Below are 16,379 nucleotides of genomic sequence, written 5' to 3'. Positions count from 1 at the left end.
CTCAAATATGATAAACCCAAAAAAATCTATGACAAGACATAGCGTAGTCAAACTTCTAAAAGCAAAGGAAAAAGAAAAAAAATCTTGAAAGCAGTGAGAGAGAAATGACATTTTACCTATAGGGGAAAAACAATTAAAATGATAGTGTACTTCTCATTAGAAATCATGGAAGCCAAGAGGAAGTGACAAAATATTTTTCAAATGCAAAACAAAATAACGGTCAACCCAGAATTCAATGTACTTCAGGAATAAAGGAAAATCAAGGCATTCTCATACAAAGGAAAACGAAGAAGATTTGTTGGCAGCAGATCTACCATAAAAGAATAGCTAAAGGAATTTCTCTAAACAGAAGGGAAATAATAAAAGAGAAAGTCACAGAACATTAAGAATGAAGTAAGAAAAGTAAAAATAAAAAATGGGGGTTGGGAGTAAATACAATATGTATTCCTTCTCCTCTTGTGTTTTCTAAAGTATGTATAATGGTGAAATAAAAATGATAACATGGATGATGGTAGTTTTCAGTATATGTAGAGGAAATATTTAAGACAATAATATTATAAATAGTGGAGAGTAAAGGGACATAAAAGTAAGTAAGGCCTCTACATTTTACTTTAATAAGTAAAATGTTGACACCAGTAGATAGTGATAACTTACATATATGTAATATAATATTTACAGCAACCAGTAAAGAAAATATACAGAGATAAACTAAAAACACCTTAGATAAATCAAAATAAAATTCTAAAAATTGTCAGATAACACATAGGAAGGCAGGGAGAATAAAATAGAAAAAATCTGTACAAACAAAACAAAAAATAAATGGACGACTTAAACCTTAACATATCAATAATTACATTATATATGAGGGTCTAAATATACCGATGAAAAGATTGGCAGGGTAGTTTAAAAAATGACCCAACTATCTGCTACTTAAGAGAAACTCATTCAAATATAATGTATGTTGGATGAAAGTTAAAGGAGAGAATCAAATAAAGCAAGAGTTGCTATTTTAATATCAAAGTTGATTTCAGAAATAAAATTTCCAGAGAAATAGATGTTATATAAAGCTATGAGTCAACCCACCAAGAAGACATACCAATCCTAAATGTGATGCACAAATGAACGACAGAGCTACAAAATATGTGACCCCCAAACTGGTAGAACTGAATGGAGAAATAGACAAATATAGAATTATAATTAGAGACTACAACACCTCTAAACAATTGATAGACAAGACAGAAAATCAGCAAGGATATAGAACAACACCACTATCAAACAACAAGATCTAATCAACATTTATTGAACACTCTCCCTTATAAGAACAGACTATACATTCTTTTCAAGTACTCACAGAACCTATACCTAAATCAGGCATATCCTGTGCCATAAAACAAACCTCAACAATTTAAGAGAAATGAAAATACATAGGATGCACTCTGTGAGGACAATGGAATAAAACTAGAGATTAATAACATACAGAAAATAGAAAAATCACCATACACTTGAAAATTGAACATTATATTTTAAATAATCTGTGGGTCAATAAAGAAGTCCCAAAGGAAATTTAAAAATACATTGAACCAAATGAAAAGGAAAACATGACATGTCAAAATTGATTAGAATCAGCCAGGGTGGTGCTGAAAGGGAAATTTCTAACACTAAATTCTGGCATTAGGAAAAAGGAAAGTTCTCAAATCTAAACTCAAATATCAAAGAACTTTAAAAAAAAAACTAAAGCTAAATAAATCCAGAGTAGTAGGAAGAGAGAAATAATAAAGAACAGAAAGCATTGATATTGACAACAGAAAAAAAAGAAAAACAGATAATCAGTAAAACAAATCTGATTATTTTTAAAAGATCAGTTGAGAGATTTGACAAATTTCTAATAAGCTGAACAAGAGAGAAGACAAAAATTACCAATATTGTAAATGAAATGGGTTATTACAATTTTTACATACATCAAAGGGACACAAGGGAATTCTATAAAAACTCTGTGAAATCTTAGATGCAGTCTTGAAAGGCATGAACTATATCACATCTCATCCACTGTGAAACATCATTTGAATAGCCTAATAACTATTTGGGATAACTTTAAAAGTTCTGAAAAATGAAATCTGCAGGCTCAGATGATTTAACCATAGAATTCTACCACACATTTAAAAAGCAAGTAACATCAATTCACAATCTTTTCCAGAGCATAGAAAAGAAGGGACATCTTCCTAATTAGTTTTATAATCAACTATGATTATAATAAGAAAAACCGAAGACAGTACAAAAATAAAAAATCACAGACCAATATAACTCATGAATATAGACACAAAAATACTTAACAAAATATTTACAAATAGAAATTGACAATATAAAAAAGAATTACACACCATGACCAAGTGGAGTTTGTTCCAGAAATAGAAGACTGATTCAATATTGAGAAATAAAAATTAAGCTAAAAAATAAAAATTACATAATCATATAAGTAGGTGCTAAAGAAAAACTATTTGACAAAATTAAGCCCTCATTCATGAGAAAAGTAGGAATAGCAGGAAATTTCCTTGGCCTGATAAAGATCATTTACAAAACAAACAAATAAACCCCATGGTTAACACTATACCTAGTTGTGAAAGACTGAATGCTTTTCCCCTAAGACTGAGAACAAGGCAAATATATTCATTCTCACCACTGCTATTAAACAAAACACTGGAAGTTCTAGCCAGCACAATAATGTAATATAGGAAATAAAAGCCATCCAGATGTGAAAGAAGAAACAAAATCGTTCCTACTTGCAGATAAAATGATTGTTTACATAGGAAAAACTAAAGAATTTTTTAAAATCTCCTAGAACTAAAATGTGAGTTCAGCAAGGTCACAAAATACAAAATCAGGATACAAAAATATATTGTATTTCCATGTATTAGCAATAAACATGTAGACATCAAAATGAAAAATAAAATGCCATTTACAATTACTCACAAAAATAAAATACTTAGGTGTGAATCTTACGACATGTATGAAAGCTATATTCTCAAAGTTTCAAAATGCTTATAAAATTATGAAAAAAATCTAAATAAGCAGAGATATACCATATTCATATGGAAATGCAAAGAACCTACAGTAGCCAAAAAAAACTTTAAAAAAAGAGCAAAGATAGAAAACTCACATTATCTAATTTAAAGACTTAATATAAAACTAGAGTAATTAAGGCAGTGTGGTACTGGCATCCTGATAGAGAAAGAAATCAGTGTAACAAAATAAGGAGTACAGACATAGGCCTGTACATTTGGAGATGACTGATTTTCAACAAAGATACAAATTCAATTTTTGACAAAGATAATCTTTTCAAGAAGTGGTACTTATATAATTGGATATTCACATATGAGTAAAACAAATACATTTGATCTGTACTTTATACAGTGTATAAAAATTAACTCAAAATAGTGATATACCTAAATGTACAACCTAGAACTGTAAAATGTCTAGAAGGAGACATAGGAGAAAATCTTTGTGATCTTTGGTTAGAGATATTTCAAATTGTGCCAAAAGCATGATCCATGAAAGGAAATTGGAAAATTGAACTTCATCAAAATTAAGAACTTACTCTCTTAGAAATACACTGTTAAGACAAGTTACAGTGGTAGAAAACATTTGCAAATCACACATGTGATAAAGCACTTGCATTTATAACAACAATAAAACTCTCAAAATTTAATAATAAGCAAAAACCAACACAATATATAATTTGGGTAAATAATTTGATCAGACTCATTACCAAAGAAAACATACAGGTGACAAATAAGCACATGAAATGATGCTCAACATTGTTAGTTATTAGGGACATGCAAATTTTAAACACAATGAGGTGATGCCTGGGAAGATGGCAAAGCAAAAAGCTCGAGGAATTCATTTCTCCACAGAAACAACATGTTAGCTGGCAGGAACTATCTGAGCAACTGTTTTTGCAATTTTGGTCTAATAGAGCTCTTGCAGCATCCAGAGGATTACTTAATGAAGTGCTTGGTAAATTTCATTAATTTTGATGAATTTCAACTACTGCATGGAAGTGGCTATCATACTTCATATGCCAGCACTCCAGTAGTCAGCTGCCTAGTTCATGGTGCAGCTTGCTAGCACGAGAGTCGAGAATAAGGACCTTGCTTTCCAAAAATTGGGATTATGGGTTTGCTTTAGATCACTGAGGAACTGGCATAGAAATTAGCCATCGTCACAACCATTGTCACACCCCCAAAAGGCTGAAATGTCTTCCTGGCTAGCAGAAAATGTAAAGAGACAGTACCTATATTTTCCTCCTTTTAGAGTCAGATGTTTAAGGAAATCTTTTTCAGGTCACTCGTTGACTGCAAGGACAATGGAACAAAAACATCAGTGACCATGGAACAAGGAACATGTGCTTCCCAAAAATAGTTTGGAAAAGTTACAATTGAATGGCTTCAGCCTTCAACAAGGAAAACCTGTCAATCCCTGATGAGGAGAATTAGAACTCCAGAATTTCAACACCATTATAGTTTGGGTTACCACAACTCAAAATGTCCAGTTTTCAACAAAAATTATAAAACATACAAAAAAATTAATAAAGTGTAGCATCTTTAAGAAACAAAAGAATTTAACAGAAATCATCCCTGAGGAAGCCCAGACATTTAATTTATTAGTCAAAAACATTAAATCAACTTTCTTAAATATGTTAAATCAGTTAAAGGAAATCATAAACAAAAAACCAAAGGAAATCAAAAAACAATATCAGTACAAAATGAGAGTACAAATTAAAATAAACAATAAATAGATAGAAATTATTTGTTAAATGAATAGAAATTCTGGAGCCAGAAAGTGAAATAACTGAAAGAAAAATTCACTGGAGGCAATCAACATCAGATTTGAGCAGATAGGAGAAAGGATGAGCTGAAGATAAGGACAATTGAAATAATAAAATCAGAGGACAGAAAGAGAGAAAAATGAAGAAAAATGAACAAAGTTTGAAAGACTTGTAGGATATCATATAATGGACCAACATATGCATAATGGGAATACCAGAAGGAGAACAGATTGAGAAAAAGCAGAAAAATGTATTTGAAGAAATAGTGGCCAAAAACTATCCAACTCCAAGCTCTGTAAACTCAGAGATCAACTCCTACCCACATTATTATCAATTTTTTCTTTTGTCAAAACCCAAAGATAAAGAAAGGATCTGTAAAGCAGAAAGAGAAGTGACAAATTCATGTATAAGAAGTCCTCAATAAGATTAACAGTTGATTTCTCCCCATATACCACAAGGCAGTAGGATGACATGTTTAACATCCTGAAAGAAAAAACTTGTTAACCAAGATTTCTGTGTTTGACAAAGCTATCCTTCAAAAATGAAAGAGAATTTAGGACAATCTCAGGTAGCAAAGGCTGAGGGGTTCCATTACCAGTGGATTCACAAGAAATGCTAAATGCCCTTCAAGAAATGCTAAAGAGAATTCTTTCGGCTAAAATAAAAGGACACTAGACAGCCATAAGAAAAAATAATAAACAATAATAAAAGCAACTTTGTAGGTAAAATCCAATATTGTACTTTTTATTTGTGACATCTCTCTTCTATATAAATTAAATGTCAAGTGCATAAACAATAATTGTAAATTAATGTTAAGGGGACTACAATGCATAAGGAGGTAATCTGTGACACTAACAACAGAAAGGGGGAGAAATGAAGATGTTTCAGAGTAGAGTTTTTGTAAACTATTAAAACTAATTATGTATTATTCAGACTGTGTTGTTATATAAATTTAATATGTTAATTTTAATCTCTCCAAAAAGTCAATTAATGGAAGATTGAAGTTTGAAATCATAGAAGACAAATAGCTAAATCCTTATTTACCAATAATCGCATTAAATGTAAAAGGATGAATCTCTCAAAATACAGATGTGGAAGATCAGATTTAAAAAACCTAGATTCATCACTCTTATGTTTACAAGATATTCACTTTAGGTATAAGGATAAAAATACATTTATTGCAAAAGAATAAAAAAATGTATTCCATGAAAAAGTAACCAAAAGGGAGCTGAAATGGCTATATTATTGTCAGACAAAATATACTTTAAAATAATAAAAGTTACAAAACGTAAAAAAGACATTATATACTAATAAAAGATTAACACAGCAAAAAGATGTAACAGTTATAAACAGAAATCTACCACCTTCCTATTTGTTTTCTATTTGTTCCATATGCCCTTTGTTCCCCTTATCTTCTTTTTTGAATCTTCGTTTAGATCACTAAGTATTTTGTATAATTCTATTTAATCTCCTTTGCTGTTCTAGTAGCCATTAATATTTTTTGTTTATTTTAGTGGTTGCTTTAGGGTTATAGTGTACATCTTTAATTTATTTCTATTTATCTTCAAGTGATAACTGCACTACTTCATATGCAAAAGAAGCCCCAAAACATATAAAGCAAAAACTGACAGACTGAAAAGAGAAACAGTTTTATAATAATAGTTGGAAAATATACCACTTCAATAATGTATAGAAAAAAACCAGCAGATGATCAATAAGAAACTGTGACTTGCACAACACTTTAAACCAATTAAACAAAGCAGACATGCAGAATACTCAACCCAACAACAGAAGAGTACACATTTTTCTTGCATGTACCTGGAACATTCTCCACGGTATACCATATTTTAGGCCGCATTAAAAAGACTGAAATCAAGTATCTCTTCTGATCATAATGGAATGAAATTAGAAATAAATAACAGAGGTAAACTGGAAAATTCACAAATATGCGGAAATTAAACAACATATTGTTACACAAACAATAAGTCAAAGAAGAAATCATGAGGAAAATTAGAAAATACCTTGAGATAAATTAAAATAAGAACAATCTACAAAAACTCATGGGATGTAGCAAAAACAGTGCTAAGATGGAAATATTTATAGTTCTAAACACATGTTAAAAAAGGAAAAATATCTCAAATTAATAACCTAATTGTACAGCTTAAGAAACTAGAAATAGGACAAACTAAACCCAAAGCTAACATAATAAAATGAAATAATAAAGGTTAAAGCAGAGATAAAATAGAGAGTAGAAAAGCAATAGAGAAAATCAACAAAACCGAAAGTTAGTTCTTCGAAAAGATCAACAAAAACACCCAAGAATGGCTAGGAAAAAAAGAAAAAAACTAAAATTGCTAAAATCATAAATGAAGGTGGAGACATTACTACCAATTTTAAGAAATAAAAAGGATAATAAGAGAATACTATTAACATTTGTACATGAACAAATTGGATAGCCTAGATTAAAATGGAAAAATTTATAAAAACACGATTTACCAAAACTGAATCATAAAGAAATAAAAAATCTCAGTAAACCTATATCTAGTATAAAGATTGATTCAGTAAATAAAAACCCGCCAAAAAAGAAAGTCCATGATTAGATGGCTTCAATGCGAATTCTACCAAACATTTAAAGACAAATTTAACACCAATCATTCTTAAAATCATCAAAAAAAATTAAAAAGAAGGGAAAACTTTCAAACTCATTCTGAGGCCTGAATTAATTACCTTGATACCAAAATCAGACAAAGATACTACAAGAAAAGACATATATAGATCAATTTCTCTTTTGAATATAAATGCAGAAGTCCTCAATAAATTACAGGCGAACTGAATTCAGTAGTATATTAAAAGGATTTTACATCAGGACTATATGGGATTTATTCCCAGAATGGTTTAAGGTGGTTCAACATCAAAAATCAACAATGTGATATACCACATTAATAGAACAAAGAGGGAAACAACCCACAATTATCACAATTGATGCAGAAATAGCTTTAGAAAAATTAAACACATTTTTCTGTTAAAAATACTTAATAAACTAAGACTAAAAAGGAACTTCCTAAATACGATAAAAACCATATATGAAAATACCACAGCTAACATCATACCCAATGGTGAAAGACAGAAATCTTTTCTCTAAGATTAGGAACAAGACGAAGGTGTCCACTTTCACCATTTCTATTCAACACAGTACTAGAAATCTGAGCTGGGGCAATCAGGAAAAGAAATAAAACATGTTCCAATAGAAAAGGAAGAAGTAAAACTGTCACTATATGCAGATAACATGATACTATATTAGAAAACCCTAAAGACCACCAAAAAATTATTAGAATTATTAAATAAATTCAGTGAAGCAGCAGGTTACAAAATTAGTGTACAGAAGAAATTTGTCATGTTTTATACACTAATAATGAATGATCAAAAAGAGGAATTAAGAACACAATCCCATTTACAAACACATTTTAAAAAATCTAAAATTAAATTTAATGAAGAAGGTAAAAGACCTGTACTCTGAAAACTATAAGCTAATGAAGAAAGACACAAATAAATGGAAAGATATACTGTGGGTATGGATCGGAAGCATTAATATTACTAAAATGTCCATATGATGCAAAGCAATCTACAGATTCAGTGCAATAGCTATCAAAATACCAAACACATTCTTTTCAGGTCTAGAAAAAGTAATCCTAAAATTTATATGGAACCACAAAAAAACCATGAATAGTCAAAGCGATCTTGAGAAAGAAGAACAAAGTTGGAGGGGGTCACGCTCCTATTTTTCAAACTGTATTACAAAGCTATAATAATCAAAAACAGCACGGTTCTGGCATAAAAACGGACACATAGATCAATGGAACAGAATAGAGAGCTCAGAAAACAACCCTCACTTGTATGGTTAATTAATCTATGACGAAGGAGGTAAGAATAAACACTGGAGAAATGACAGTTTCTTTAATAAGTGCTGGGAAAACTGGACAGACACATGCAAAAAATTGAAACTGGACCACTCTCTTACACAAAATACAAAAACAAACTCAAAATGGATTAAAGACTTAAATTTAAGATTAGAAACCATAAAACCCCTTGAAGAAATAGGCAGTATACTCTTTGTTATTAGTGATATTTTTTTGCACATGTCCCCTCAAGCAAGAGAAACTTTCTGAATGTAATTAAATTTAAATGTACACTTAAAATGGCTAAGTAGGAATTTTCACAATTAAAAAAGTTAGCATTGTAATATACCAAAACCCACTAAATTGTACACTTTAAATGGGTGAACAGTATGTGAATTGTATCTCAACAAAGCTTTTAAAAAATCACAATGAAACCCCACCACACACCTATTAGAATGGCTAAAATTAAGAATGCCTATTACTAAGTGCTAACAAAGATGTTGAAGTGAAACTCTCACACTGCTGATGAGAAAACAGTCTGGAGCTTTCTTTAAAAGATCTGGAAAATCATATTGAATGTCAACTCTAATTGAAAAATAAAACGTTTTTAAAAAAAGTTCTGGCAAATGGGGCCCCTGCAACCCAGAGAGTGTGGTAGAAATCCCTGTTTGTTTGTTTTTGTATTTTTTTTTTCCTCTCAGAAGCCTACCGGCCTCACCAAGAAGCACTGCAGAGGCCAACACAATGACACAGTCAACTCAACCCTGAGAGAAAACCTGTCTTTCCAGCCAGGGGAAGCAGGAACAAGTAACCCTGGGGTCTGAAGAATGTGGAAGAAGTTCACATTTATTTTTAATGTTTTCTCTCTTTGCCTGAAGGCAGTTCCTTTTGACAAAATCATGGGACATGTTGGCATGTAACAGAGAGAAACCCCATCTTTTTAGCAGGAAAAAGGACCCTTGGGAGCCAGAGAGTCTAGGGAGCATCCTGGAAAAGAGACACCTGGAAAGGGGCCTTTCCAATTCTATGTATGAGCAGACACATTTCTGTGCTCAGCTCAGACTTGTACAGCACTTTGAAAATGTATTAACATTGGAATTTCTACCAATAGAGAACAGGACAGGATTTGTGGTCTGAGGCTAACCATGGTGATTGCCTCCTAAAACAGGAAAATCAAAATCCTCCAGAGAACTTTTTTGGGCATTTTTGCACACAGAGTCTCCCAACATAAAACAGTTGTTGCTTTGCACAGCAGTACAGAACCATAAAAAAAATGGCGATGCAAGCTAAAACTATGCTGTGCTATCTTGATAATCAATGGGTAAAAATATGATTTTCTGTGACTATTAGAAATTATCATCAAAACATTAAAAACTCATGTTGTCAGTTGTAAATGCATATGGAAATGAGCCAGATAGTAAAACTAATATTAAATTTTGTACACAGTAATTAAAAACATTAGCAACACTGAGAATTAAAATGTTTATTTTTGTCTTTATAAAAACATTTTTCAATAGTTCTTTGAATAGTGCTTACCTTCTTAAGTTGTATAACTTATTTGAAAATATTTGTCATATTCCTTTCTAAGTTTGGATTGGCTTCCAACATTTTCTCCTTTGTGTTTTTAATGTCGTGAAAGATCTCCAACAAGTTCCTTTAATATGTGGTTTTTTGCTGGTGTCTCTTACTCTGAGACATCTGCATCCTTTTCATCACTAGCAATTTCCTCATGTATTTGATAACTTCACCTTTGCTAAGTCCCTGTGGCTTCATGTCTGAGTGTCTGGAATGGCAGCAAAGTTGACATCCCCATAGTCATCTACTTGATGATGCCATTTATGTTTAACTTGAATTTCACTTTCACTGTTCTCAGAGTTCATTTCTTTGTTGTACTTTTATCTTTGTTGGCCAATTCCCTTCTTCAATTATCGTTTTGTAAACTGTCATGTGGGTTTATCACTGGAAGAATAGAGGGTGACACAACAACATGCTTTGCTGTCTGTGTGTTTACTAACAGATGCTTGTGACCATTCACCAACAGACTGCAAGAAGGAACATCACTGACCACTGAGCATGACGCCATCTGTTATTTATGTAGTGATTGGTGGACTGAGGAGCTAGCAGTAAGTTTGCACTTCATGCAATTACTCGTAGTTAACATACTGGGGTAACTGAAATTTGAACCATGGTGTTAGGGTACTGGTGTCAACTAAACTCTGGTAACTGAAATCTCAGAATGACCAAAGTCTAATTGTGGCTTACTTCCAAAGAGACAGAAATTAGGCTCCAACTTTTGAACAGAGGATTGTCAACAGACTTGCGGACATATTTTAGAATTACCACATTCCTAAAAAATAGTTTCACACAATATAGAATTCTGGGTTGATGTTTCTTTCCTATTAATACTTTAAAGATACAGTTTCACCACATTCTGGCTGACACGATTCTTGATTAGATATCTGTGGATATCCACAATTCGAATTGTTGTTTCCTGCATCGAAAGGGTTGTTTTTCTCTGGCTGATTTCAAGATATTTTTTATTTTTGTTTTACAGCAGTTTGATTTTGACATACTAGGCAACCTGTTTAGATTTTGCTGAGTTTCTCGAACCAATATATTTATATTGTACATGAAATCGAGGAAGTTTTGAGCTTTTATTTCTTCAAAACTCATTTTTTTGAGCTATTTTTTTCCCTTGCTTTCTGGGACTTTAATGCCAAAAATATTAGGCCTTTTGATACTGTCTCACAGGTCCCTGACTCTGTTCATTTTGTTTTATCCTTTTCCTTAGTGTTCCTCAGATTGGTTAATTTCTATTGATCTGACTTCAATTTCCTGACTCTTTCTTCTGTTATTTCCATTCTACTAAGAAGTCTATCCATTACATTTCTTAAAAATTTCAGAAATGATATTTTTTAGTTCTGAAGTTCCCATTTGGAATTTTTATAGTTTCTTATGTTTCTGTCAAGAACTTCTGAGGCATACCTCAGAGATATGGCGGGGTTCAGTTCCAGACCACCTTAATAAAATAAATATCACAATAAAACAAGTTGTAGAGGGTATTACCTTCCATTTGCAAAAGCCACAACATCTGTGAAGCACAATAAAGTGAAATACAACAAAATGAGAGATGCTCGTATTTGTCTTAAGAAAGTGGTTACAATAGCTGTTTTCAAGATTTTGTCTGATGATCCAACATTTGGGTCATTTTTGGCTGGATATGTGTTGATTATCTTATTCCTCATGGATATATTCCTGGTTCCTTGTGCGTCTAGTAATTTTGTATTGTATCCTGGACATTTTGAATATATTGTGAAATTGCAACCTCTTAAAATGCTCTGGAGAATATCGATTTTAAGCAAGCGATAAACCCAGTTAGTTGGAGACTGCAAATTCTGTCTCTCCTTCTGTGGGTGGTGATTCCAATAGCAGCTCAAGTTTCAAAACTTCTGTTCACTTCTTTGGGTCTGCCCATGCACGAGCAGCTTAGGCCTGAGCCTAAGACTTGCATCATTTTTATACAGTCAGGGGTACAAGCTCTCTCTTCTCTAAGATTCCCCAGCGCACACTGTTTGGCTCACAGGAACTTCTTGGAGTTTTTGTTGCCCATCCTGCCTTTTCATCATACAAGGACTGGGGTCTCCTTCAAGAAGGACTGAGAAAGAAAAAGAAGCAAGGTATATCTATATCTATGTCCATGTCTACACCTATATCTCTCATCTCTATATCTATTGAGAGAGAGAGAGAGAGAGAGAGAATACACAGGGATTTCCTTCTGCAATCTCTCTGGCCCCTAGGGACTCCATGTCCTGATCCTCTGGCCAGGAAGAAAGGGCTTTTCTGGGAGTTTTTGTTGCATGAGCCAACTGGGAAGTTCTGTGACTAGGGCCACTATCATCTCAAAGCTGGGAAAGTTAAGAGAATAAAAACCTGAAAAACTCATTTCTGTTCATACACTTTTTCAGGTTTTGAAACCCCCACCCGACCAATGCGCCTGCCATTATTTACTTTTCAGAGTCTGCAGGGAGTTGATAAATAATTTTGTACAGAATTTTTAATTGCAATAAGTGGAATGAGAGGCTGTAGTGTGCTGACTCTATCTTAGCCAACACAAGGAGTCCAAAAACCCTCAAAATCGCAAAAAGTGTAAGCTTGATTTTATTTTTTAAGGTAATCGAGTGTTCTTTTCCAAGCGGCTTCAGCATTCTTTTTTGTCTCCTTCGTTAGCAACAGGAAATTTCAGAACAGTTTGTTTGGCAGGTGAAGAATCTAATATGTTATGGTCTTTTTTTTTTACCAAATGAGAAACTTTCAAACTGTACCTTTGTTTCACTTGTTCCTTAATTTAACAGAACTTAACTTTAGCATTTCTTAAAGATGTTTTTAAAAGGTTTTTGATTACTCAAAGTATTATAGTACTGCATTTTTGAATCCCAAATTGGTTTCTGCTGTGTATTTAAATTTGATGTAAGGTATATGAAGATTAATTTGTCACTACCCTGTTCAAAACACTATTTATATGAAGCAAACCTTAGTAAGAAAAAAATATTTTGGAAAAGTTTTTATAATTAGCTTAAAATCATGTCTATTTTCTTTGATTTACATGTGGGAAAAGGTTTAGCTTATTTCAATAATAAAGAATCTTCACAATCAAAAGGATTGCTTTAAAATCACATCAAATAAATATGCAAATTTTAATAAGAAATGTTTGATTTTAAAACATACGCTCTCTGTCTTGCTGCAGTTTTAAGACAAACCAAATTATACAGTCTACTAGTAATACAGCATCAGAAACTGTATCTGCAGTAATTAGCTGAGTAAGAGTGTGTGGAGTTTCTGATCAGCTCTTTTGCAAAATGCCATAGAAAAGAAGAGCTAGTTAACCTGTTGCTAAGCAACAATGCCTCATAGACCAGAACTTCTGAAAACCAAAGAGAGAGTAGGGGTATGAATTGTCCAAATTCACAAAGAGAAAGACTGGGTACAGTGTACAAATGAATAGAGATCCGGGAAACTACCTTTTGAAAACTCAGCAAAGGCTTTACAAGTGAGTATTTGAGAGGCCCAGTTCTCAAGTTTTTCCATGCACGCAAACACACACAGAACTCTAAGGAGTTTGCATGTGTAAGGGCCAAAGATTAACCCCCAAATTGCTCGATAAATTCCACCTTTCATAGGTAGTAAAAGAAAATCAACACTAAAATTTTACTAAGAGATTGTTAAGTTTCAAATCCAAAGCACAAAGAATTCAGCAAAATCAAATGAAAAGGTTAGTATTTTTACAGATTTGAGCTTTGGATCTTTCCTGAAATTAAGTTGCTAATATTACAGAAAGAAGGTGTTTAAAGAGATTGAAATGTTCATCTCTCTTCAGAAAATCTTAAATATGTAAATATTGGTTGTTTTCAGGTAGAACCACTGAGTAGTTCTTGGCCAACAGTCTTTCTAACCTGGAGAAAATATTAAATCAAAAAGCAGGAGAATAATTGGAATAGGAGGTACCATTATTTCAAATCCTGTGGCTACCAAAACTTTTCTTTTTTTGTGGTTTTTATTTAAAATTGTTTCTCCTGCTTATTAAGGTTAACATTGCAAGTAGAGTTGTAATATATTTAAAGTGTACAGTGAGATGATTTCTAAAAATAATATATTGTGAAAGGATTCCCACAATCTCACCCATCATCTCCAATAGTTTCCTTTTTTCGGAGGCTGGGTGGGAATGCTTAAGATCAACTCTCTTAGCATATTTTAATTATACAATATTATCACCTGTAGTCACCATGAAATACATTAGATCCTCAGAACTTATTCATCTTATAACTGAAAGTTTACACCCTTTTACCTATCTCTCCCCACTTACTTCACATCCCCTCCCCCATACACACAGACTGTGGTAACTATTATTCTACTTTTTGCTTTTATAAATTCAACTTTTTTTTTTTTTTTTAAGATTTCACATATAAGTTACACCATACATTGTTGGTCTTTCTCCTTCTGGCTTTTTCTGCTCAGCTTAATGCCTTCGAGGTTCACCCATGTTGTCACAAATGGTAGGATTTCCTTCTTTTATAAGGCAAAGTAATGTATGTGATGCTGGACATCTGGACAGGGTGGGAGTCAACGCCAACCTGGAGCTCCATTGATCAGGTTCTTGTCTTATGCCATGAGAAAGAATTCAAGGACACGACAAACAGCAAGCAGGAAAGGGCAAGTTTTATTAAAGCTTAAGAACACACTTAAGATAAAAGTGCAGGGAGCTCAGAGAGAGAGTCTACCCTAAGCTGTCTGAAATATGGGCTTTTGTTATCTTGGGGGTGGGGAGTGTCCCAAGGTTAACCAGTCTGACCCCAGTCTTGGCTTGTTTCTTATGCCACCTGGAGGGGAGGAGGCCCAAGGCCATCTACCTTGTCTCCTCACTTTGACTTGTTTCTCTTGCTGGAGCCTCAGGCTTGAAGTCAAAACTGGGAGAGAGTTGAGTAAGGGACAAGGGAGAAAGTCCAGAGCTGCAGGAAACAGGCTGAATAAGGGACTAAGGAAAAATTCCAAAGCCTTATCTTGGAGCGGTTGGGGGAACTTCTCTAGGCTAACTCTTTTGCCTCATAGGAAGTAAATGGTATTCCTGAGTTCTGTGAGCCCTTCTAGGAAATTAAGTAAACCCCAGAAAGGGGTTGTAAGAACATCCAATTTATGGCCCAATAGTCAGAAGCACAGATAACAACATGATATTGTGATTGGCATTTGAGGTGAGGGAGGGGCAATCTTATGGAACTGAGCTTGTGGGGTCTGATGCTATCTTCAGGTAGACTTGAGTTAAATTATATGACACCAAGCTGGTGTCACAGAATTGCTTAGAATGTGGAAAATCCACACATCTGTTTTCTGAAGTGAGTGGTGTTGTAGTGAAATATTGAGAGTAGAAGCAACAAACAAAAATGAGTTTTCCCTCTAGACCCTATATATATAGCAGCCTTTAAATGTCTTCAGTTGGTAAGAGTTTGTCCCCTGTTTCTCCTAGGGGTCTCAGCTGCTCTATTACATTCCTCAATAAGTAATGTCTTTCCCAGATCTGTATATCCTCCAGGCTTTCACAAACCAAGCCCTCTGCTTCCTGCAGACTGCCCTAACCTGGGATCCATGTTGCTTTGGGCCTTCTGTACTCTGAGTTCAAAATCAGTCTCCGATAAGTCAGATTGTTTCAAATTCACTCTGCTCTGTTCTCTCTGAGGTGAGTTTGCCTGACTGGAAAGTACATTTCATTACCTAATTTATTTTTCATGTGTTCTCTACTATTTACTATTAACACTTCTTAGAGGTACAGATATTTTCAGAAGCTCTCATAGGAATTTAATTATATATTAGAAAATTAAGTAACTAACTGAAAATAGCTGTCATGTAGGTCCACATGCAGATTTGGATGAAGTCACAGATTGATTACAGTAAAATACAACAGAGTTTCTTTGTTGTCATATAGTTATTGTATGCCTACTGTATAACGGGTATTGGAGATAAAACAATGAAAAAGTGGAAAAACAGTCCCTGTTCTTAGGAAGCTTGCAGTGAGGAAGGAGAGACAATATACAAACAAGGATGTGACTTAGCATGTCAAATGATAATTAGAGCTGTAAAGAGAAATAGGACGGGAAGGTAGTAGAGGAAGTGAC

Source organism: Pteropus medius, unplaced genomic scaffold (assembly GCF_902729225.1).
Source record: "Pteropus medius unplaced genomic scaffold, Ma_sr-lr_union100, whole genome shotgun sequence".
NCBI lineage: Eukaryota > Metazoa > Chordata > Mammalia > Chiroptera > Pteropodidae > Pteropus > Pteropus medius.
Note: the sequence above shows the minus strand (reverse complement) of the source record.